The sequence below is a fragment of the Zalophus californianus genome, chromosome 12 (assembly GCF_009762305.2).
Source record: "Zalophus californianus isolate mZalCal1 chromosome 12, mZalCal1.pri.v2, whole genome shotgun sequence".
In the NCBI taxonomy this organism is placed as follows: domain Eukaryota; kingdom Metazoa; phylum Chordata; class Mammalia; order Carnivora; family Otariidae; genus Zalophus; species Zalophus californianus.
Window position 1 is genome coordinate 34,371,958 of NC_045606.1, and position 25,857 is coordinate 34,397,814.

Consider the following 25,857-nt stretch of genomic DNA (forward strand, 5'->3'; position numbering starts at 1 on the left):
GTACTTATAGTGCTTCTTTTTTCTGGTTGAGTTGTGATTCTTATAAACCCTCCTTGAACATTTTGGTATCCCCTGCCAGAAGTTGGAAAATAAGAGGAAGATATTGTCAATCTTTCTTAATTATTATCCGTAAAAATTATCAGGAAGTACATATTTCATTGAGTAATTACTTGTAACAACTGACGCAATAAAAGCAAGAATTTTACACATGAATAAGATAATTTCACTCTCAGCACATCTGAACCACTTTGCTTCCACTTTTCATACTGAAGCTGAAGTAAAACTTCCCGAGAGCAAGATGGCGGAGGAGTAGGAGACCTGGATTTCGTCTGGTCTCAGGAATTCAGCTGAATAGGGATCAAACCATTCTGAACACCTTACGAACTCAACAGGAGATTGAAGAAGAGAGTAGCAACAACTCTCTGAACAGAGAAGCGACCACTTACTGGAAGGTAGGACGTGCGGAGAAGTAAATCCAAGGCGATATTCGGGAGGATAGACGGCGGGGGAGGGGCCTCCGTCGGCCGCTTCTGGCAAGTGATAGAACCGTGGAGCACAAAATCAGAACTTTTAGAAGTCGACTCTGCTGAGAGATGTCGCTCCAGTGGCTAAGCGGGGGGTGGAACCCTCGCGGGACAGTGTGGTCTCAGGACCCTCGGGGTCACAGAAAAACCGGGGGAGTCTGAGTGCAGCAGAGCTCCCAGGTATTGGAGCGGGGAAGCCGGCTGCAGAGACGGAGCCGAGGCGCAGGCTCTCAGCTCGGGGTTGCCATAAACTGTGATCCGCGGCCCAGTCGGGCCACTGCTCCTCCAGCGGGGACCCAACAAGCGGCAGAGCTGGGGAGACTCCCCTTCCTCCCCCGGGAGGAGCAGGGCGGGAGCGCACCGCAGGGTTTTGCTGGGTTTGGAGACTCCACACCGAGTCGGGTGCCAGAGATAGAAACGCTCGATCACAGGCCGGGTGAGCACGGAGTGCGGCCGGAGACTGGGGACACGGGAGTGACTGCTTTTCTCTGGGGGCGCACTGAAGAGCAGGGCCCCGAGTTCTCGGCTCCTCCGGGCGGAGATTGGGAGGCCACCGTTTTCACCCTGGTCCTCCAAAGCTGTACCGAGAGCTTGCAGGTAACAAAAGCTCCTGAGAGCAAACCCGAGCAGTTTGCTTAGCCCAGACCGACAAGGGCGGGGCAATTCCGCCTCCGGCAAAGACATTTGGGAACCACAGCAACAGGCCCCTCCCCCAGAAGATTAGCACGAACAGCCAGCAAGCCAAGACCAAGTTTACCGATCAAGGAGAACGGGAGAACTCCAGCACTAGGGGAATACTGCACATAGAATTCATGGCTTTTTTTACTATGATTCATTACTTTTTCAAAGTTAATTTTTTAACTGTTTTTTTTTAATTTTTCTTTTTCCCTTTTTCAACCAACATCTTATCAATCCCCTTTTTAAAAAAGCATTTTTTATTTTTCATTTTTAGAGTCATATTTTATCCCTTCATAGTAGTTACCCTTATTTTTGGCATATATATATATAAGTTGTTCTCTCTTTAAAATTTCAAGATACAGTTTCTTCTAACAGATCAAAATATACCCTAAATCACTAGTGTATGGCTTTGTTCTAGTCTCCTGCCTGATCACATTCCCTTTTTTTTTCTTTTTTTAAATCTTCTTCTTTCTTTTTTTCAAACAACTTATCAATTCCTTTTATAAAATCTTTTATAATTTTTATCTTTACAGTCATCTTCCATCCCTTCATTGTATCAACCCTTATTTTGTACATATATGTCTTTCTTCCTTTAAAATTTTAGGAGGCACTTTTTTCTAACAGACCAAAATACACCCAAAATCTAGTGTGTGGCACTGACCAAGCACTAGCTTGATCATATTTGATCATATTCTGTTGTTTTTGTATTGTTCTGTTTTTGTTTTTATCTTTTTCTTTTTGTGTGTTTTTTTTTCCTCTTTCTTTTTTCTTTCTTTCCCTTTCTTTTCCCCTGGTTTCAGGTCTTTTCTAATTTGCATAAGAGTATATTTGCTGGGGACATTGTTAACCTGTTAGCATTTTGTTCTCTCATTCATCTATTCTCCTCTGGACAAAATGACAAGACGAAAAAAATCACCTCAGCAAAAAGAACAAGAGGTAGTACCGTCAGCCAGGGACCTACTCAATACGAACATTAGTACGATGTCAGACCTAGAATTTAGAATCATGACTTTAAAGATACTAGCTGGGCTTGAAAAAAGCGTGGAAGTTATTAGAGAAACCCTTTCTGGAGAAATAAAAGAACTAAAATCGAACCAAGTCAAAATCAAAAAGGCTATTATTAATGAGGTGCAATCAAAAATGGGGGCTCTAACTGCTAGGATAAATGAGGCAGAAGAGAGAATCAACGATATAGAAGACCAAATGATGGAAAATAAAGAGGCTAGGAAAAAGAGAGAGAAACAACTACAGGATCACGAGGGCAGAATTCGAGAGATAAGCGATACGATAAGACAAAAAAACATTAGAATAATTGGGATCCCAGAAGAAGAAGAAAGAGAGAGAGGGGCAGAAGGTATATTGGAGCAAATAATAGCAGAGAACTTCCCTAATGTGAGGAAGGAAACAGGCATCAAAATCCAGGAGGCACAGAGAACCCCTCTCAAAATCAATAAAAATAGGTCAGCACCCCGACATCTAATAGTAAAACGAGTGTCAGAGACAAAGAGAAAATACTGAAAGCAGCTCGGGAGAAGAGATATGTAACCTATAATGGTAGAAACATTAGATTGGCAACAGACCTATCCACAGAGACCTGGCAGGCCAGAAAGGACTGGCATGAGATCTTCAGAGCACTAAATGAGGAAAATGCGGCCAAGAATACTATATCCAGCTAGGCTCTCATTGAAAATTGAAGGAGAGATAAAAAGCTTCCAGGACAAACAAAAACTAAAGGAATTTGCAAACACGAAACCAGCCCTCCAAGAAATATTGAAAGGGGTCCTCTAAGCAAAGAGAGAGCCTAAAAGCAGCATAGATCAGAAAGGAACACAGACAATATACAGTAACAGTCACCTACAGGCAATACAATGGCACTAAATTCATACCTTTCAATAGTTACCCTGAATGTAAATGGGCTCAATGCCCCAATCAAAAGACACAGGCTATCAGATTGGATTAAACAACAAGACCCATCAATATGCTGTCTGCAAGAGACTCATTTTAGACCCAAAGACACCCCCAGATTGAAAGTGAGGGGGTGGAAAACAACTTACCATGCTAATGGACACCAAAAGAAAGCTGGGGTGGCAATCCTTATATCAGACAAATTAAATTTTAAAACAAAGACTGTAATAAGAGATGAAGAAGGACACTATATCCTACTTAAAGGGTCTATCCGACAAGAAGATCTAACAGTTGTAAATATCTAGGCCCCTAACAGGGAAGCAGCCAATTTTATGAGGCAATTAATAACAAAAGCGAAGAAACACATTGACAACAATACAATAATAATGAGGGACTTTAATACCCCCCTGACTGAAATGGACAGATCATCTAAGCAGAAGATCAACAAGGAAATAAAGACTTTAAATGACACACTGGACCAATGGACTTCACAGACATATTCAGAACATTCCATCCCAAAGCAATGGAATACATTCTTCTCTAGTGCCCATGGAACATTCTCCAGAATTGATCACATCCTAGGTCACAAATCAGGTCTCAACCGGTACCAAAAGATTGGGATCATTCCCTGCATATTTTCAGACCACAGTGCTTTGAAACTGGAACTCAATCACAAGAGGAAAGTCGGAAAGAACTCAAATACATGGAGGCTAAAGAGCATCCTACTAAAGAATGAATGGGTCAACCAGGAAATTAAAAAAAAATTAAAAAAATTCATGGAAACCAATGAAAATGAAAACACAACTGTTCAAAATCTTTGGGATACAGCAAAGGCAGTCCTGAGAGCAAAGTATATAGCAATACAAGCCATTCTCAAGAAACAAGAAAGGTCTCAAATACACAACCTAACCCTACACCTAAAGGAGCTGGAGAAAGAACAGCAAATAAAGCCTAAACCCAGCAGGAGAACAGAATTAATAAAGATCAGAGCAGAAATCAATGAAATAGAAACCAAAAGAACAGTAGAACACATCAACGAACCTAGGAGCTGGTTCTTTGAAAGAATTAACAAGATTGATAAACCGCTGGCCAGACTTATCCAAAAGAAAAGAGAAATGACCCAAATCAACAAAATCATGAATGAAAGAGGAGAGATCACAACCAACACTAAAGAAATACAAACAATTATAAGAACATATTATGAGCAACTCTATGCCAGCAAATTAAATAATCTGGAAGAAATGGGTGCATTCCTAGAGATGTATCAACTACCAAAATTGAACCAGGAAGAAATAGAAAACCTGAACAGACCTATAACCACTAAGGAAATTGAAGCAGTCATCAAAAATCTCCCAAGAAACAAAAGCCCAGGGCCAGATGGCTTCCCAGGGGAATTCTATCAGACATTTAAAGAAGAATTAATACCTATTTTCCTGAAACTGTTCCAAAAAATAGAAATGGAAGGAAAACTTCCAAACTCATTTTATGAGGCCACCATTACCTTGATCCCAAAGCCAGACAAAGACCCCATCAAAAAGGAGAATTACAGACCAATATCCTAGATGAACATAGATGCAAAAATTCTCACCAAAATACTAGCCAATAGGATCCAACAGTCCATTAAAAGGATTATTCACCACGACCAAGTGGGATTTATCCCTGGGCTGCAAGGTTGGTTCAACATCCGCAAATCAATCAACGTGATACAATATATTAACAAAAGAAAGAACAAGAATCATATGATCCTCTCAATAGATGCAGAAGAAGCATTTGACAAAGTACAGCATCCTTTCTTGATCAAAACTCTTCAGAGTATAGGGATAGAGGGTACATACCTCAATATCATCAAAGCCATCTATGAAAAACCTACAGCGAATATCATTCTCAATGGGGAAAAGCTGAGAGCTTTTCCCCTAAGGTCAGGAACGCGGCAGGGGTGTCTACTCTCACCACTGCTATTCAACATAGTATTAGAAGTCCTAGCCACAGCAATCAGACAACAAAAAGAAATCAAAGGCATCCAAATCGGTAAAGAGGAAGTCAAACTCTCACTCTTTGCAGATGATAGGATACTGTATGTGGAAAACCCAAAAGACTCCACCCCAAAACTGCTAGAACTCATACAGGAATTCAGTAAAGTGGCAGGATATAAAATCAATGCACAGAAATCAGTGGCATTCCTATACACCAACAACAAGACAGAAGAGAGACAAATCAAGGAGTCAATCCCATTTACAATTGCGCCCAAAACCATAAGATACCTAGGAATAAATGTAACCAAAGAGGCAAAGGATCTGTACTCAGAAAAGTATAAAATGCTCATGAAAGAAATTGAAGAAGACACAAAGAAATGGAAAAACGTTCCATGCTCATGGATTGGAAGAACAAACATTGTGAAGATGTCAATGCTGCCTAGAGCAATCTACACATTCAATGCAATCCCCATCAAAATACCATCCACTTTTTTCAAAGAAATGGAACAAATAATCCTAAACTTTGTATGGAACCAGAAGAGACCCCGAATAGCCAGAGGAATGTTGAAAGAGAAAAGCAAAGCTGGCGGCATCACAATTCTGGACTTCCAGCTCTATTACAAAGCTGTCATCATCAAGACAGTATGGTACTGGCACAAAAACAGACACATAGATCAATGGAACAGAATCGAGAGCCCAGAAATGAACCCTCAACTCTATGGTCAACTAATCTTTGACAAAGCAGGAAAGAATGTCCAATGGCAAAAAGACAGTCTCTTCAATAAATGATGTTGGGAAAATTGGACAGCCACAGGCAGAAGAATGAAACTGGACCATTTCTTTACACCACACACAAAAATAGACTCCAAATGGTTGAAAGACCTAAATGTGAGACAGGAGTCCATCAAAATCCTAAAGGAGAACACGGGTAGCAACCTCTTAGACCTCAGCCGCAGCAACTTCTTCCTAGAAACATCGCCAAAGGCAAGGGAAGCAAGGGCAAAAATGAACTATTGGGATTTCATCAAGATAAAAAGCTTTTGCACTGCAAAAGAAACAGTCCACAAAACCAAAAGACAACCGACAGAATGGGAGAAGATATTTGCAAATGACATATCAGATAAAGGGCTAGTATCCAAAATCTATAAAGAACTCATCTAACTCAACACCCAAAGAACAAATAATCCAATCAAGAAATGGGCAGAAGACAGGAACAGACATTTTTCCAAAGAAGACATCCCAATGGCCAACAGACACATGAAAAAGTGCTCAACATCGCTCGGCATCAGGGAAATCCAAATCAAAACCTCAATGAGATACCACCTCACACCAGTCAGAATGGCTAAAATTAACGAGTCAGGACACGACAGATGTTGGCGGGGATGCGGAGAAAGGGGAACCCTCCTACACTGTTGGTGGGAATGCAAGCTGGTGCAACCCCTCTGGAAAACAGTATGGAGGTTCCTCAAACAGTTGAAAATAGAGCTACCCTATGACCCAGCAATTGCACTACTGGGTATTTACCACAAAGATACACATGTAGGGATCCAAAAGGTACGTGCACCCCAATGTTTATAGCAGCAATGTCCACAATAGCCAAACTGTGGAAAGAGCCAAGATGTCCATCAACAGATGAATGAATAAAGAAGATGTGGTGTATATACAGAATGGAATATTAGGCAGCCATCAAAAGGAATGAGATCTTGCCATTTGCAATGACATGGATGGAACTGGAGGGTGTTATTGCTGAGTGAAATAAGTCAATCAGAGAAAGACATGTATCAGATGACCTCACTGATATAAGGAATTCTTAATCTCAGGAAACAAACTGAATGTTGCTGGAGTGGCGGGGGGGTGGGAGGGATGGGGTGGCTGGGTGATAGACATTGGGTAGGGTATGTGCTACCGTGAGCGCTGTGAATTGTGTAAGACTGTTGAATCACAGATCTGTACTTCTGAAACAAATAACGCAACATATTTTAAGAAAAAAGAAAAAGAAGAAGATAGCAGGAGAGGAAGAATGAAGGGGAGTAAGTCAGAGGGGGAGACGAACCAGGAGAGATGATGGACTCTGAAAAACAAACTGAGGATTCTAGAGGGGAGGAGGGTAGGGGGATGGGTTAGCCTGGTGATGGGTATTAAAGAGGGCACATTCTGCATGGAGCACTGGGTGTTATGAACAAACGATGAATCATGGAACACTATATCAAAAACTAATGATGTAATGAATGGTGATTAACATAACAATAAAAAATTTAAAAAAAACAAAAAACAAAACAAAACTGTTCCCGAAATAACTGAATTAAAAGTGAAAATTAAAATAAGTTTTAACAGTTATTCAGGGCCCAGTCTGAATGAATTCAAATTTGTGTGTTTTTGTTTTCATTGAATTTAATTGTAATGGTTTGAAAACCTAAACATACTCTTGGATATTTCCATGGTATCTGGCAGAAATAGCTTGCTGACCCTGAAATTGTGATGTAACATTCAGTCTTTGAAAACAGCACACATCTCTTCCATCACCATGTCTCTCAGTTCCTAATGTATACAGGACAATTCATAAATAATGAATGGATGAATAAATAGGAATAGAGTTTTGACTATTTGATAAATGATGCCTTCCTTCTCTTTGGAGACATAACCATTCATTCTGATACAGAGCACTCTTGAAAAAATAATTTGATATTGATGCTAACAGTCAAATGCAAGTTTGAGGAAATAGGTGAAGGATGTGAACAAGGGCTAGACAGAATTTAATTGAATTGATGGTCATTTCCTAGTCCTACTTCAGAATTTGTCTTTATATCAGTTCTCTCTAAGGAAAAAAAATAACAGGAAATTAATAGAAAAGACAATTGCTTTACCCTCATTTTCAAAAAACCTACACTCTAACCCTTCTCTGGAATTTGAAAATTCACCTTGAAATACTTTGGTTCATAGCATTTTGGACTTGAAGCAGCATTACACTGCATCTCAAAGTAGAAGGGGTTTTGTAGGTTTGCAAAAGATTTCTACATCAACAAAAAGTCTTTCCTGGGTAATATTTGCCCAGTGTATCTGACTCTCCCCATATGCAGGATCCCATTGGTTTCAAAGAGATTTTGACTAACAGGAGAATGTAAAAACCCAGATCCCATTCAACACATAAAAGAAAGGAATATAGGGCGCCTGGGTGGCTCAGTTGGTTAAGCGACTGCCTTCAGCTCAGGTCATGATCCTGGAGTCCCGGGATCGAGTCCCGCATCGGGCTCCCTGCTCGGCGGGGAGTCTGCTTCTCCCTCTGACCCTCTTCCTTCTCGTGCTTTCTATCTCTCATTCTCTCTCTCAAATAAATAAATAAAATCTTTAAAAAAAAAATTAAAAAAAAAGAATATTTAAAAAAAAAAAAAAAAAAAGAAAGGAATATACTTTCCCTTCACTTTGACTTCCTATTGACAGATATTAACCAAGTAAAAGACAAATTATATAATGTTAAAGTAAGAAAATGGAAGAATCTGATGAATCTTGGGTGTCAAAACTCAAGCATGGTCAGCCATAGAAATGAGTCTTCCAATCCAAATCATGTTTGTGGTTGGTTTTTGTCAAGTAAGGACAAAGAGAGAGGAATAAAATATAAATAGCTGCAATATATAAAAAGAGATAGACTATACTGTATGACTAAATTTACTAATTATAGAATAATATGTGAGTGACAAGATGATTTTGCTTTATAGATAGAATTGATATGGAATTTGTCATTGCTGGTGGGAAGGAGAGGTTGGAGAGACTCAGCAGAGGGATACCGGGAGAGATAGAAGGATGTATTGAATTTATTGAATTCCTACTACAAGTCTACTACAGACATATTAATACTTTAAGCACAAATTATTCAGAGGTATAATTTTTTATAGACAGTTCACCTTAAGCTTTGTATCATTTCTGTTTTTTAAATGGTATTTTGAATGGGTCATCATGTTGGTAGCTCTGTAGATGAGTTAATCTAGTCATTCAGGCCACTTGCCTCTGGATGGCTAGAAATCATTTTTAGATTAGAAATTGTCTGGAATTAATGGAAATACCCCCCAGGTCAAAGGAATTAGGTTCCCTTCCCTGTCTTGTCTTTAATGCACTGCAGGGCCTTTGGTGGTTAGTGTGCAATTTCAGCCTACACTAGAGCACTAGAGTCTGACTCATGCACAACAACTCACATTTGAATATTGGTTATTTTAGGGAAACACTCAAACAACTTGCAATCGAGTAAATATTAATATATTCAAATGCCTTATCATAAAACCTTAACAGGTGTAAGATTTGACTCCTGATATGTTAGCAGGGCTCTGAGATTTTTCTCCTCTCTGCTAATGTTTGTTAATTGTCCTGTAATAAAACTCTAAATTTATATCATTTTATTCCTAAAATGCATCATTCCTTATGTAGGAATTATCAGGAAATAATCTATATAAATTCAGGCTATAAAAGTGTTCACCATAGTGTTATTTCTAATAGCTCCAATTTTAAGTCATCATAAATATCCACAAACATGGTATTTTTTAAATAAATTAAGGTTAGAGTAACATATAGTGAGGAAGAATATTTTTTTAAGATTTCATTTATTTGAGAAAGAGGGCTCAAGCAGGGGGTGAGGAGGTGCAGAGGGAGAGGGAGAAGCAGACTCCTCACTGAGCAGGGAGCCCGACATGGGTCTTGATCCCAGAACCCTGGAATCATGACCTGAGCCAAAGGCAGACACTTAGCCAACTGAACCACCCAGGCACCCCAGGGAAGAATACTTTAAAAGAATGAAAAGAATGCCAGTGAAAACAGCAGAATGGGAAACTCCAAGGGCCCATCCCTCGACAGAAACCTTGAAAAGCCCGGCTAAAACTGTCAGAATCAACTTTGTCAGAACTGTGGAAGATAATCAAAGATTTACAGCAGCCAATTAAATGCTTAGGAAGGGGGCAACTGAAACCCAGTGGGAAAGTTTTGTGGTGTTTTAACTTACCTTGGCCCCACCCCACCTTCCCTGGCACAACAGCAGTCTTGAGGACAACAGCTCACATCCCTGGTTGTGGATTCCTGGTGTTGACAGAAACAGAGAACTTTATTCCCAGAGAGTCAGTCACTTTATATGTAAATGGATTACACTCTCCAATTAAAAAATAGAGATTGGCAGAATGGGTTAAAAATGATCCACTATATGCTATCTACAAGAGACTCACTTTAGATCCAAAGACACAAACAGATTGAAAGTAAAGGGATGGAAAAAATATACTCCATGCAACTACTAAGCAAAAGAAAGCTGAGGTTGCTATACTGATATCAGATAAAATAGATTTTAGGTCAAAAATTATTACATGACACAAGGACGTTATATATTTACAAAAGGGCCAACACATTAAGAAGATATAACAATTATATATACACCTAATAGAGCCCTAACGTAGATGAAGCAAAAATTGACAGAACTGAAGAGGGAAATAAGTAGTTCTATACTAATAGTTGGAGACTTACATATGCCACTTACAATAATGGATAAAACAACTAGACTGAAGATTAATAAGGAAATAGAGGACTGAAACACTATTATAGACCAACTAGACCTAATAGACATATACAGAACATTGCATTCAACAAGAGTAGAACATATATTCTCAAGTGCACTTGCAACATTGTCCACATGAATATATGTTAGTCCACAAAATGAATTTCAACAAATTTTAAAAGATTGAAATTATACAAAGTATTTTTTCAAATGACAGTGGAACAAAACTAGAAATCAATAACTTAAAAACTGTAATTCACAAATAAATGGAAATTAAACAACACATTTTTTGAGAGAGAGTGCACATTCATGTGCAGTCAAGTGGAGGGGAGGGGCAGAGGGAGAGAGAGAATCCCAAGCAGGCTCTGTGCCCACTGCAGAGCCCGAGATCTGGGGCTCAATCTCATGACCCTAAGATCATGAGCTAAGCCAAAATAAAGAGTAGGTCACTTAACTGACTAAGCTACCCAGGCACCCTGGAAATTAAACAGCACAGTCTTAAACAACCAATGGGTCAAAGAAGAAACTACATGGAAATAAAATAGTTGAATGAAAATAAAATGAATTCATGGACTCTGAAGGATTAAATAAAACCATTAAAACTAATGCAGAAGTGTATTCATTGACATGGAAAGATGTTTATATTATATCAAGTTTAAAAAGAAAAAGGCCAGCTGAAAAAATATAGCTGTGTATAGAGGAAGCCCTTTAAAATACCCCATATACACACATTCACATAAATAGAAAAGCATCTGAACAGATCATTGCAAAATGTCTGTTATCTTTAGTTGATTACTTGTGATATTATGTTTTTCTTTCTATCTGTGTTTCCTAATTTTCCCCAATGCATATATATTATTTGAGTGAATTTTAAGTGAAATTTAATGAAAAATTAAATTTAATGAAAAATAAGTGCTGTTATGAGCACTTCTGTTATTTCTGTTACTACTTTTTAAAACCTAAAGTCACCAAAACAAGCAGATGAAGAGGAAATAGAGATTATTTAAAACTTAACAAAATATTGTATGTGTATAACAGGCAAATTTCAACAAAATTATTATATAATGTAGACTTTTGAAGAATTTTCAGTCAGAACATTTAGCTACTGCTCTGATTTCTCTTTGATGTGATTTATAGTTGGATAACGTAGACTTCAAGAAGAAAGTAAACATACCCTAGTATTAAGAAACACTACATCAGGTGAGTGATTATTTCACTGCTACCAGTATTTGGAGCAGGCATTTCAGGATAATTGATCCTCTGTGGAAAAGAAAGGAATTTCCTCTCTTTGACAGTCTGGGGCTCTTTAGGGCTCTCAGCAATGCTTGCTTTGTTGTACATTGTTGGAAATCCAGTTTTGCATTAAATTAGTTCCAAGGATAGAAATGTTATGGGAATGAAACATCCAAATACATTTTCTCTCTGGAGCCTTGTCTTTATTCTAATATAAGGAAACTTTTATTATCTCAAAGTCATCTGTAAATGTGGTAAGGAAAAACTCAAGTCATAAAATGTAAATCAAATGCTACAATACGAACTTAACTGGCAATGGAAAAGCAAGAAGAGGCTTCTTTTGTCTTTTTATTTCTGACCTTCATACCAAATATGGATCATCTTACGAAAGAATTAAGCTTGAGAACTGGTTCTGCCCCATCACAGAACAGAGAACAGGGGAACTGATACCACTCTTTTCATTATTTTCTATAAGATGCTACTTAGTGGACAAGTCAAAAAAATCCAAATTAAAAAAATAAAGATTAATCTATATTAGCTAAATATTTTAAATTTCTCACAAGGGATCAGTTCCACATGCTCCCCTTACATTTCTAAGCCCTGCATCCTGTTTCTCCCTAACTTTGTTCTCAAGGAATAGGACCTCACCTCTCTCTAAGTCCCTTACCCACTATGCTGCCTTTTCTAGTTTTCCTCAACATTTAGCTAAGTGATGGACCTTCCCCATTTTTGTATGTGAATCCTCTTAGCCACAAACAGGAATTTCTTATTTGTATTAACTGTAATTTAGAGCTATTTTATTACAAATAGTAATGACATTGCATATTGAATATGAAGGGGGGAAAAAGTCAGTTTGTAACATCTCAGAGCTAACTATAGGGAGAAGTTGCAAAGTTCCTCCCAGATATGGGACCCCAAGAAGCCAGATAAAAATGATCTGGCTTTCTCCGAATATCCAGAGGTTATAAGGATTCTCACTTACACTGTTGGAAGAAGAGCTTCCCAATTGCAATTTTTTTTTTTTTGCTTGTCTTTATCCCCTTTCATTAAATTGTGGATATTTTCACAGTCGGAAACATTTCCTCAAACGTATTCCAGTGTATTATGTGTATTAGACTCAATGTATTTTGTGAATTCATGTTTTTAATGATTTCCTGCCGAGTTGGGAATCAAACAGGGAGCAGAATCCAGCCATGCTCCTCTCTGATTATCAGTGCAGTATCAGCTTTCCAGGGCAGTAACAAAATCAGAGCACTACCCCGCCCTGGCCCCGCCCACCCTGGGGCTGATGCTGGTGTTTCATCCCCTATAGACCTACAGGTCTTTAATACTCAACCCACTGAGTTTCTACCACAAAGACAGTTTTTGTAATAAGATTGATTTTTATGATCTTAGAAATCATAAGTAATATAAGGGTTTTTTTTTGTTTTTCATTTTTAAGTAACAAAAACCAATTAAAAGTAGAATATAGAAAAATAGTGTTTCTACTGGGGATTTACCCCAAAGATACAAATGTAGCGATCCAAAGGGATACATCTACCCCAATGTTTATAGCAGCAATGTCCACAATAGCCAAACTATGGAAAGAGCCAAGATCCATCAACAGATGAATGGATAAAGATGTGGTGTATATATATGTGTACACACACACACACACACACAAATGGAATATTATGCAGCCATCAAAAAACCCAAAATCTTGCCATTTGCAACGAGGTGGATGGAACTAGAGGGTATTATGCTGAACGAAATAAGTCAATCAGAGAAAGACATGTATCATATGATCTCACTGATATGAGGAATTCTTAATCTCAGGAAACAAACTGAGGGTTGCTGAAGTGGTGGGGGTTGGGAGGGATGGGGTGGCTGGGTGATAAACATTGGGGAGGGTATGTGCTATGGTGAGCACTGTGAATTGTGTAAGACTGGTGAATCACAGACCTGTACCTCTGAAACAAATAATACATTATATGTTAAAAAAAAAAAAAGTAGGAAGGGAAAAATGAAGGGGGGGAAATTGGAGGGGGAGACGAACCATGAGAGACTATGGACTCTGAGAAATAAACTGGGGGTTCTAGAGGGGAGAGGGGTGGGGGGATGGGTTGGCCTGGTGGTGGGTATTAAGGAGGGCACGTATTGAATGGAGCACTGGGTGTTATATGCAAACAATGAATCATGGAACCCTACATTAAAAACTAATGAGGTAATGTAAGGTGACATAACATAATAAAATAAAATTTGAAAAAATAGTGTTTGGGGGCAATAACAAATATTTAATATCAATTGAACATTTATGATGGAATATTCAGTATATTTTTCCTTCAGTTCAATCTGTTGTTCTAAACTAGAATTCAGAGGTAAAGCAGGTATAGAAGCAGTGTGGATGACACATAATAATACTGTACATTATTTGGTTGATAGTGTTGAATTCATGATAAATTAAGCAAATTAAAAATAAGCATAGGTTTGCCATTATGTGATTCTGTTTCTTAATTCTCTATTCCGTTGGTTATTTTGCCTATTCCTGTGATAATTCCACACTGTTTTAACTTTTAGAGTTCTATAGTGTGCCTTAATATTTAGCAGACTGTGGACCTTGTATTGTCTTTGGCAGATGCCAGAATTAGAGCTACTTATCCTTTCTGGACTATATACACTTTGATCTTTTTATAGATGCAGTGAAATGGAAATTATACACCAGGACACAGACACTAGTCAGAGAGTTTCAACTTCCCTTTATTTTTTATCAAGTAGAATGTCAGGTAATATCCATATATTGTCTGCTGTTCTTCCAACCTCCATTAAATGAGAGATTCTTCAACAATCTGAACTGTTCTAAGTCTCAGAGGTGGCACTAATCTCTCATTAATCTCAGAGATGTCCATGTTGAGGGGAATAGCAGAGGGTTGTTCACACTGCAGCCAAATTGCTGAAGTCATGACTGAGCTATTGAACTACAGGGAATTTTCTCATCTATGGACATAGTATATATCTTTATTTACTAAAAAAAAAATCTTTATTTTCAAAAGTGCATAAAATTTCTTACAGGCTTGTTACTACATAACATCATATTTTCCTATTTTGAGTGAGATATTTTCTCCTAATACATTTAATAATGGTTATTGATTATGCATAGGAAAGTTCTTGTTTTGTTTTGTTTTGTTTTGTTTTATTGCAGTAGTCTTTGGGGGATGATTTTATTGAAGAAAAGTTTATCTGCAGGAAAGTATATAGTTTATTATAGTTTCACAAATTCAGTACAGCACCGGGTGAAGAAAAGATGCCTTCTTTGTGCTCCCTTCCCACCACTGCCTCCACCCCAAGGGTAACCAATACCCCTAACTTCTAACACCATGGAATAATTTTACATGTTTTTGAATTTCATTTAAATCGACTCAGTTATTATGAACTCTTTCGTGTCTGGCTTCTTTCACCCCACATTATGTTTGCAAGATTCATCCTTATTGTGTGTAGTTGACATTTGTAGATTCTTACTGCTGAGTAATATTTCTTTTTGCTAATATACCACAACTTATTTATCTACCCTATTTTTATGATCACTGGGTAGTTCAGGGCTATCACAAATAGTACTTCTATAAACATTCTATAAACATGTCTTGTACATTGGAAGTTGCTTATGCATTTTTGTTGGTTACATACCTAGAAATAGAACAGCTTAGTCATAAATTTAATAGGTACTGCCAAACATATGTTTACAGTGGTTAAACCAATTTATAGTTCTACCGTCAGTGTGTCATGTCAGAGTTCCAGTTTAATTTAGTACATAATTCATCAGCATTCCAGAGTTTCAGTTGTTCTGCATCCCTGCCAAAACTTGGTATTCTGTATCCTTTTCATTTTAGCCATTTAGTGTACTAGTGTGTAGTACTATCACACCATGGCTTTAATTTTGCTCTTTTCTGATGACTAATGAAGCCAGACATGTTTCCAAGTGTGTATTAAAACTTAGTCTACTTCCAAGTTGATGATGCTCAAGCTATTAATTATTAGATGCCATTTCTATATCTGGCCACTTTATTAAACCTTCTTATTGGTCCCAGTAGTTATGAGATTCTTCTTCTTCTTCTTTTTTTTAAGTAGGTAGGTAATCATATCATCTGAAATTATTGACTATTTTAGGTCTTGCTTTTCATACTAGGAAGTAACCAAAACACATGACTAAAATTAGCTTGAATAATATAAGAATATATTATTTTATGTACCAGGAAATTCCAAGATAGAGTAGCAGCAGGTACAACATGTCAAGTTCCAGCTCTGCATTTATGAAAGTCCCTTTGCTTTATTACCCTCTTATGTTGACTTTTTCCTCAAGCTGATGTCCAAGTGTTACAGCAAGTCCTGGTTTGCTAAGAAATTTATAGAAAATTTTTCATCATGATTGAATGTTAAATATTACCAAATGCCTTTTCTACACCTATTGAGGTAATACTGTTTTATTTCTTTAAAGTGTTGATTAATATATCAAAGTATTTTCTGGTTTTGAGCCATCCTTGAATTCCTCAGCAAAACATATCACTGATATTTTGTTCTTTTAATCTTCTACAGGATTCAATTTGCTAATATGTCATGTAACATTTTGGATTCTTTGTTTATAATAGAATGGGCCTATAATTTTCTTTTCTTGTGTGGTCCTCAGCTTAATTTGGCATCAGGATTAAGTTGAGTGGCATAATTCTTCATATTTTTCTAGGTCTTGGAGCAATTCAATACATTAGAATTTACAGTTGATCCTCATTACTTGTGTATTCTGTAATTGTGAATTTACCTACAGACTAGAATTGATCTATAAGCCCAAAATAAACACTTGCAGTACTTTCATAGTCGTTTAAAAAGAGAAAGAGAGGTGAAGAATTTGAGTCACCCTATATGCATCTTTGTAGCGGAAGTTGAACAAGGCAATGCTCTGCCTTCTTGTCTTAGTTCTAATACTGTGACCAAGTGTCTTTTTTGTAGCCTACATCGTGCCATGTTTTTTGCATTTTTGTGCTTTTTTTGTGTTGGTAATTTTGCAGCTTAAAAATGGCCTCTAAGCATAGTGCTGGCATGCTGTCTAGTGTCCATAGCACAAGAAGGTTGTGGTGTGCCTTCTGGGAAAAATCTGTGTGTTAAATAAGTTTTGTTCAGGTCTAAGTTTTTGTGCTGTTGGCCATGAGTTCAATGTTAATGAATTAATAATAAGTATTAAAGTGTCTTTAAACAGAAAGATACATAAAACAAAATTAGATATTGATCATTTGATGAAAATGTTGTGACCAGAGGCTCACGGGAACCTAATCCTGTATTTCCCCTTGGAGCAGTGGTTCAGAATTCACTAATTCAGTTAGTAGTAGCTTTATAGAGCATAACTACCAAAATAATAAGAATTGACTGTGTGTATTGTTTGAAGAATTGACAACAGTCACCCTAGTGCCTTTTGTAAAGATGTATCAATAACTACCATTTTGATTTATTTTCTGGTCTTGGTCTATTCAAGTATTCTATAATTTCTTAAAAAGTGTCTATTTCATTGATATTCCCATTGATCGGTGTTTCTTCTTATAATATTTTATTACCCTGTGTACATTCCATTTTTGTTCCTAATCTTGTTATTTGGGTATTTCTTTCTTCTTTGACTCCTGTCAGTGTCTGTCTTTTGGTGACTATGAGTATTTTCAAATAATGAGACTTAATTTTGTGATTATCTTTGCCATTTGTTTTTGGTTTTCTTAACATCTTCTCTTATCTTTAATAATTCCTTCCTTCTATTTTCTTTAAGTTAAAATTTAGTCAGTTTCTTTTCATAACTTCTTATATCCTAAAATAAAGTTATAGTTAAGACTTTAAAATTTTTCTTAATTATCTCTTTGGCTGCAGCCCCTAAGATTTGATATAAAATGTTTTTGCTGCAGTTCAGTTACAAAATATTTTGTAGCTTAATTTTTATTTTCTTGAACCCAAGAGTTACTTAGAAGTGTTTTCCAGGGTACAGATAATTTTTTTTACATTCAGTTAATTCATTAATTTCTAACTTTATTGCATTGTTACCAGTGAATGTGGCTCTATATGGTAAGCTATTGGAATTTATATTTCTTATTTCTACTAATACATGATTAATCTTGTATTAGGGAATCATTGTGTATGATTCTGTATGTATTTGAAAGAATATGCAAAGTTAAACAGAAATCGATCAACTCAGGCTTGTTGATTATGCCATTGCCATTTTCTTTTATTCTTACTTATTGTCTTCCTGATCTGCCAATCTCTGAAGAAAGGGAGATAGAATTTTCCTTTATAACCATGGGTTTGTCAATTTATCCTTATATTTCTACAAGTTATTTTTTTATTTACATACAATTCTCATACCATAAAGTATACAATTCAGAGAGTTTTAGGGTATTTAGACACTTGTGCAATTCTTTTTTTTTTTTTTTTTAATTTGAGAGAGAGAGAGTACACGTGGGGTGGGGAGGGGCAGAGGGAGAGTGAGAAGCAGGCTCCCCACTGAGTAGAGAGACCAACACAGAGCTCAATCCCAGGACCCCGGATCACAACCTGAGCTGAAGGCAGATGCTTAACTGACTGAGCCACCCAGGGGTCCTGACACTTGTGCAATTCTAATTCTAGACGATTTCTACCCAAAAGAAAACCCATACTCATTAGTAGTCACTGTCCATGCCCTCCCCTCTCACCAGACCCTGATAATGCACTGATCTACTCTATTCCTATAAATGGAGAATACAGTATATTTTATAGGACTTTTTTTTAAGATTTATTTATTTGAGAGAGAGAGAGAACAAGCAGGGGGAGGGGCAGAGGGAGAGAGAGACAAGCAGACTCTGCACCGAGCACAGAGCCCGATTTGGGGCTTGATCCCAGGACCCAGAAATCATCATCTGAGCCAAAATCAAGAGCTGGACATTCAACCGAATGAGCCACCTGTATTTGGACTTTTGTGTCTGGCTTCTTTCACTTAGCCTAATGTTTCCAAAGGCCATCTATGTTGTAACATATATCCATACTTCATTCTTTTTATTGCCAGATAATATTTCATTGTATGGATATACCACATTCATCAGTTGATGGACACTTGGTGTTGTTTCTACTTTTTAACTGTAATGAATAGGTTTTTATGAATCTTCCTGAACATGTTTTTGTGTGGACATATGTTTTGATTTCTCTTGGGTAGATATGTAGGAGGGGAATTGCTGGGTCACATGGTAGCTGTACATGTAACATTTTGAATAAATGCCAAACTTTTCCAAAGTGACTGCACCATTTCACATTCCTATCATCAATAAATGAGGGTTCTAATGATAGCCATTCTAGTGGGTATTATAGCCATTCAAGTGGTATCTCATTGTATTTTTAATTTACATTTCCCTAATGATTAATAATATTGATCATATTTTTATGTGCTTGTTGGCCATTTGTCTATCTTTGGAGAAATGGCTATTTAAATATTTGCCTAATTCTAAATGATTTGTCTTTTTATTGTTGAGTTTTTAGAAGTATTTTTACATTCTAAATACCAACCCCTTATCAGGTATATGATTTACAAATATTTTCTCCCATTCTGTAAGTTGTCTTTTCACTTTCTTGATAGTGCCCCTAAAACACATTTTTTTTTCATTTTGCTAAGGTCCAGTCTACTTAGTTCCACTAATTTTTGCTTTATATTTGAAAATTTTTTATTAAGCAAAAAATGTCCATGGCTGTTACATTTTATTAATAGTTCGCTTTTTAAAAATCAACTTGAAATGTTCATTTTCATCCTTTAGAAGCCTATTCTCATCAATTCTGTGTACAATAATATTTGACTCTATATGTAAAAATGTACATTTTCACATTAAAAGACACTGATGACAGTTCCATCAGTGAGGCCTGATGGAAATAGTACCCATTTATTTTAAAATTATATTCACAAACTTACTTGATCATAATTAAATATAATCCATGCTAATACCAAATGGTACAATTGCTTCAATATGTATCAGATACAAAACTTATGTAATTATAGTATCTGTACTTATCAGTGCTAATGAATAAAATTATAGACAGCATTCCTTATTAATTGCATCTCATTGACTATAAAGTCCAAGCACAAAAAAACACACTCTATATTAAAGCATATGATTTTTCAACTACTCTTAAACAGAAAGTCCAAAATCGACATTTCTATTCTAAATGCTACATAAAAAATAAATTCATCATCCAACAAAACTCATCTTTAACAGCCTGATTCTGCAGAAGCCTGATAGTTTAGAGATGGAATTAATGTGGTCTTGACCACACGCTTGAACCTCCAGGGAAACTCAAGGCTCTCTCCTCCTGTTATCCACACTAGTCCTAAGAAAGATGAGTAAATGAAGCCTTAGAAAAGATGCCCAGAGAATTTAAATGCCTTCATCTTTTATCTCTTAGAACAGTTTAGTTGTGGATTTCTGGATTCCTTATATACCAGATACAGACCATGTGAAAGCAGGAGTGCTAGGAATTCTTGCTGAGACATCAAAGATTTCCCTCAGCTATTGCTGTGATGGTTAGTTTTATGTGTCAGCTTGGCTAAGCAGTTGTACCCAGTTATTCAAACACTATTCTTGGTGTTATGGAAAAGGTATTTTAACCACATCTACAATCCGTTGACTTTAAGTAAAGGAAATTATCTTCAATGATGTGGATGTGCCTCATCCAATAAATTTAAAGGCCTTAAAAGCAACGGTAAGGTTTCATTGAGGAAGAAGAAATTCTGCTTCAAGAACTGCAGCATCAGTTCCTACCTGAGAAACATTCAGCATTCCAGTCTGCCTTTCAGTTGAACTTGCCAGTCCCAAAATCACAGAGACCAATTCCTTGAAATAAATCTCTTTACACACACACACACACACACACACACACACACACACACACACACACACACACACGTTTTACTAGTTTGTTTCTCTGGAAAACCTTGACTGATACTCTGACCTGTTTTCTGAAACAAGTTGCTCTAGCATTACGCTGAACGTGAAGCTTCTCAAAAAGGGCTTGAAATAATACTGTTGTACACCCAGAGACAGACTTCACTATTTTCAAAATTTCCCCACCTACCTGAAAATACTAACTCTGCCCCTTACCCAGAAAGGGTTGCCAGGCCTACCTCTATGATGGTTTGCCCTTCTTCAATCTCCCATTTCTAAGACCCAGAAGTGGCCACTTCCTTCAAGGCAGTTAGGAACTTCCTTTTATGTTTTATCATAAGCTCTCTACCTATTTCTTATAATAAAGATTGACATTCAGTTTCCAAGCTCAAGGATTTTGGAATTTGGAAATCTGTTTTCTCTTCCACAAAAGTCTGACCTTTAAAATTATTGTCTTATGAGAGACTCAGAAACGCCTAATTTGAGGCCGGGCAGTGACTATTGTTCTAGAATGCATATATTCTGGCTCCAAAGCCCTGAATTACCCTGTAATGGAAGGAATGGACGGGAAATCACGTGCCATAATGATTTAAAGGGAATTAAAAATTCTTTTACTTAATATTTTTAACCATACACAATTGATTGGTTGAATTTCCTTGTGGTTCAGTTGGCCTAAACTTCAGTCAGCAGCTTACAGTAACCAGCTGTAGTAAATTATATTATTTCTTCACCATTCTTTCTTCCCTCCTCAGCCCAGACATATTTTTAGCAGAGACACTTCCCAATGTCACTAGCTTGGAGTTTGGCCAGGTGACTTGTTTTGGCCAATAAATTGTCTGAGGACATAATGGGAACTACATTCAACCAGACTTCTAATGTGTATGTGTGGTTTGGTTTGCCCTCTTGTATTCTTGCCATCCACCATGAAAATGTATTGTCCCAGGGAGCCAGTTTCTTCAGAGTTCCAGAATGAGGAGACATATGGAATAGACCTGAATCCAGCCCATATCCTGGTACCAAGCCCAGCCAAACCCCACCCAACCAAGTCCAACGGAGTCATACCCTATCCACAGACCTATGAGCAAGAAACCAATGTTTGTTGTTATAAGTCAACTGAAATTTGGGGGGTTGTTTGTTATATAGCATTATTGCAGTAAAAAGCTGACTAATACAATAGTTTTATAGTAAATTATTTTTGCATGTTCTATATTTTATGTGGTACATAATATGTTCCATTTAACTTATATATCTGATTATCCAGCTTAATCAAGTCTCTGTATGAATTAGCAAAGAAAAACATTTGTACTGTATAGTTTTTACAACCACACTTGGGTAATGTAGTGGAAATATATCTACATCTTCCCCTTAGGTCAGAAATGTTTCAGTTGGTTTCTACTAGCAAGTCAGGAACCTAGCAAGGTCTTTATACATGCAAGACTTAGTGTACATGTTAGTGTACAGCCCCTCTTGACGGGCATTATGTTGACCAAGAGTAACATACCATCCAGCGGGAGCATAAGTACAACTTCCTTGTGACCAGCTATTCACTTATATAACTCCAGTATGAGTACAGCATCCAATCAATGTGATGGGAAAATAAACTAGGGATGATTTTGATATTCACATATTGCCATGGGTATCTATCTCCTCCATCATATGTTGACATCTGTGATGGTGTTTCTAAATAACTCAGGGCATCAGAGGGTTGTTCTCTCCCACAAGCCAGGATAAGTTCGGCAAACACATCTGTATAATATGTGCACTGGGCACATTTCCTTGTTGAATTATTCAATTAAATCTGATAATGAGAACACATTGACACAGTTAAACACTCAGGTGAATAAAGGATTCACTTTGAAGTGCAAAAATTCCTGGAGTCATCTGTGTGTTAACAAGTGATGAGTCTCACTATCATCATCCAGGGAGGAAGAAACTTTAGAAAATGTACACTAGAGTTGAGCATGCTGGAGGCTTTCTCTGGCATGATTTCAAGGAGATGAAAGGTGCAGGCAGTTGCCAGTGTTCATTTGAACCATCAGTGTTTTTAGAATAAATGTAATGAATTTTAAGAGACAGAAAAATAAGACTTAGTTCTTAAGTGAATCTTATTCCTCTGAACTCCAATGGTACATAAAGAGATGAATACAAGCATGGGTATCAATACATCTGGTTTCTGATCCTCCATCGGCAAAGCCCCTCATGCATAACCTTACAAAAATGTTGGGTTTTTTTTCATCTCGGTTCTCTGTAAAATGGAAGAAAATTGGTCCCCCATTGTTACCATAGTCTATATTGCAAAGCACCAATAAAACTTTTTGCAAATAAAAGGACCATTCAAAAATACAAATTTGGGTAATGGCTGTTACTTAGATATGATGTCTACATTATGAAATACCTGCCAGTCACACTGGCTGTCTCTATAACAAGGGCATCATTATTAACAGTGGTTTGGCACTTGAAAATGCCTGCTTATATGTTTATTAGACTGCACTGTCTCTCCATTTAGTGTGTACACCCTTCCAAATAAGGACCATTTCTTAGCTCTCCTTTGATCTTAATTACTTGGCACAGTACAGAGAGTGCAAGATAGGTGATCATTGATTATATAATAAAAGCAGTTAATAGTTGCCATTTGCTGATCCTCTTCCATGTACCAGACCCTGTACCAGGCATTTTACATACACTATCTCTAATTCATACAGTTGTACAATAACTCTAAAAGAAAAAAACTCCGCATTTTACAGATCAAGAAACTGAAGGTTGGAGAGGCTATGAGGCTAAGCCAAGGCTATACTGCTAGTTTAAAAAGAATGATTATACATATAATGAACAAAATGTCTAAAGTAATTAGATGACCATGATTAACAGTTTAGAAAAGCAAGAGCTAAAATAAAGTATCACTAGTAGTTGTTAATTGCTGATGTATTTCAGTATCATCATCAACTGTTCAGTGTCTACTAGGATCATGGTGCTGCCTTGGGTGTTACTTAACCTCTGAACTAAAGGCTTTGCATCAGCATCTAGAGAAGAAATTAAACATGTGTGAATGTTCTTTTCTTAACATGGAGATCAGTTCAATCACATAAAATGTCTGTCTGGTCTAAATCTTTCTTTCCAAATCATTATATCTAACTTATGAAGGGGGAATTTTTTAGTCAGTTTTATGCTCATGTGCCATTGAAATCATGTCTATGCAGTCATATCTGTGTTCTACACATTTCTTGCCCTCATGTTAGCTCAAGAAGAAAATGTAAAAGCAAGACCAGAAAGATAATTTGGGGGCAAATGATACCACAAAATTTTGAAACACTTGACCTGTATAAATACAGTAATTAAATCATTCTGTTTAGAGGTTAGAAAATGAATTGGACTCTGAGAAACAAACTGAGGGTTTAGAGGGGAAAGGGGTGGGGGGATGGGTTAGCCTGGTGATGGGTATTAAAGAGGGCACATTCTGCGTGGAGCACTGGGTGTTATATGAAAACAATGAATCGTGGATTACTCCATCAAAAACTAATGATGTAATGTATGGTGATTAGCATAACATAATAAAATTTTAAAAAATTAAAAAAACAGCTAATGATATATTGTATGGTGACTAACATAACATAATAAAATAAACTTTTTTAAAAAATTTAATTTCCAAAGAAAATGAATTGGTTTTTTTCCTCAAATTGTGAAAATCCTACCCCTAGATTTATATAAGTTGGTTGTTTTTTCTCTACTGACCTCCTCATGATTGTAATCTGATAATGTGAATGAGTCATTTAGATGAGTTTCCTCTTCAGAATATCTCATTCATGATCGGGAAAGGACCATTTAGCTAACCACTCTCTTTTTGCCTCTCAGGAAATTCGAGCCCAGACAGATGAAGTGGCCAGCTTGCAGTCAGTCGGCTGGCCAGTGTCAGAGCTGCAATTAGAAGCCAGACTTTCTTTCCATTACCCCAACCCCAGATTTCCAAATTGTACTTTTTAAAATGCACTGTCTTTTCTCATGTAATAATTAAGAAATATCATATAAGCTGCAGGAACATATTTTTCTTCAGTCTTGAATTAGCCAATGACTTGAGTAGTAAGCCTTCAAAAATACATAGTAAATCTAATTTTTAAAAATCAGCTCTGCTTATCCACAGCTGCAGGAGTACCAGGTAGCCCTTTCTTGTTTATGAAGACCCTCACATTTGTGTTATATTTAGGCCTCACTGTGAGCTGTTATTGTGATCTTGACTTTGTAGATGAGGAAACTGTTAACCCAGTGGTGGGGTTGGGGCGATATGGCACAACCAGAACTCTAAAGGGCTTTATAAAGTTGACTTTGTTGTTTCTTCCATTTCAACACATTTCCTAATTCTTCTCATGGAAGAGTTGCATGTCTCCCAGTGGGTACAGGTCCCCCCTTTTAGAGTAGACAGTTTTGGCAAAGAGGTACCTGCCTGGCCATGGACTACATTCTCAGCCCTACACCCATTCGGGTGGGGCCCTGTGATGAGCACTCATCAGTGGAATCTGAGCAGAAGTGTTATGTGTCAGAAGCATATAGTCCTTCTGTGATCTCTCTTTCCCCATCCATTGGTTTGTGTTAGTATCCAGGACATCCTTGAAAGGCACATGTTGAAGATGGCAGAGCTGCTGAGCCTGGGTCCCTGAATAACAACTGTCCCTTCCACCCTCTGCTCTGTTAACCAGTAATATCTACTGTATTGGACTATTACATGAACAAAAAAAATATTTTTATGAAAGCCAGTGTTGTGGGGTTCTTCTGTTACAGTAGCTACTAGTACCCTAACTAAAATGAATATATTTTTTAATCAGAGAATAGAATTCAGATTTCTATTATTCCTTGTGAAATCCCTATAAACACTTGTTCACTAACTCACGAACTTGTATTTTGCTACATTTCCCAATAACCTCCTTTGTATCCCTTGATTTTCCTCTACTTTAAGGTTATGATAATTACTACCCTATATTTTTATTGATGGTATCCAAACAAAAGTGTCGAAAATCACCTTTATGGCATACTTATTTGCAGAATAAATAGATACCTAGCAAAAACAATTTTAATGACTTCCCTCTTTTAAACTCTTCAAAGCACTCTCCATCTTCAGAAATATTTTTGAG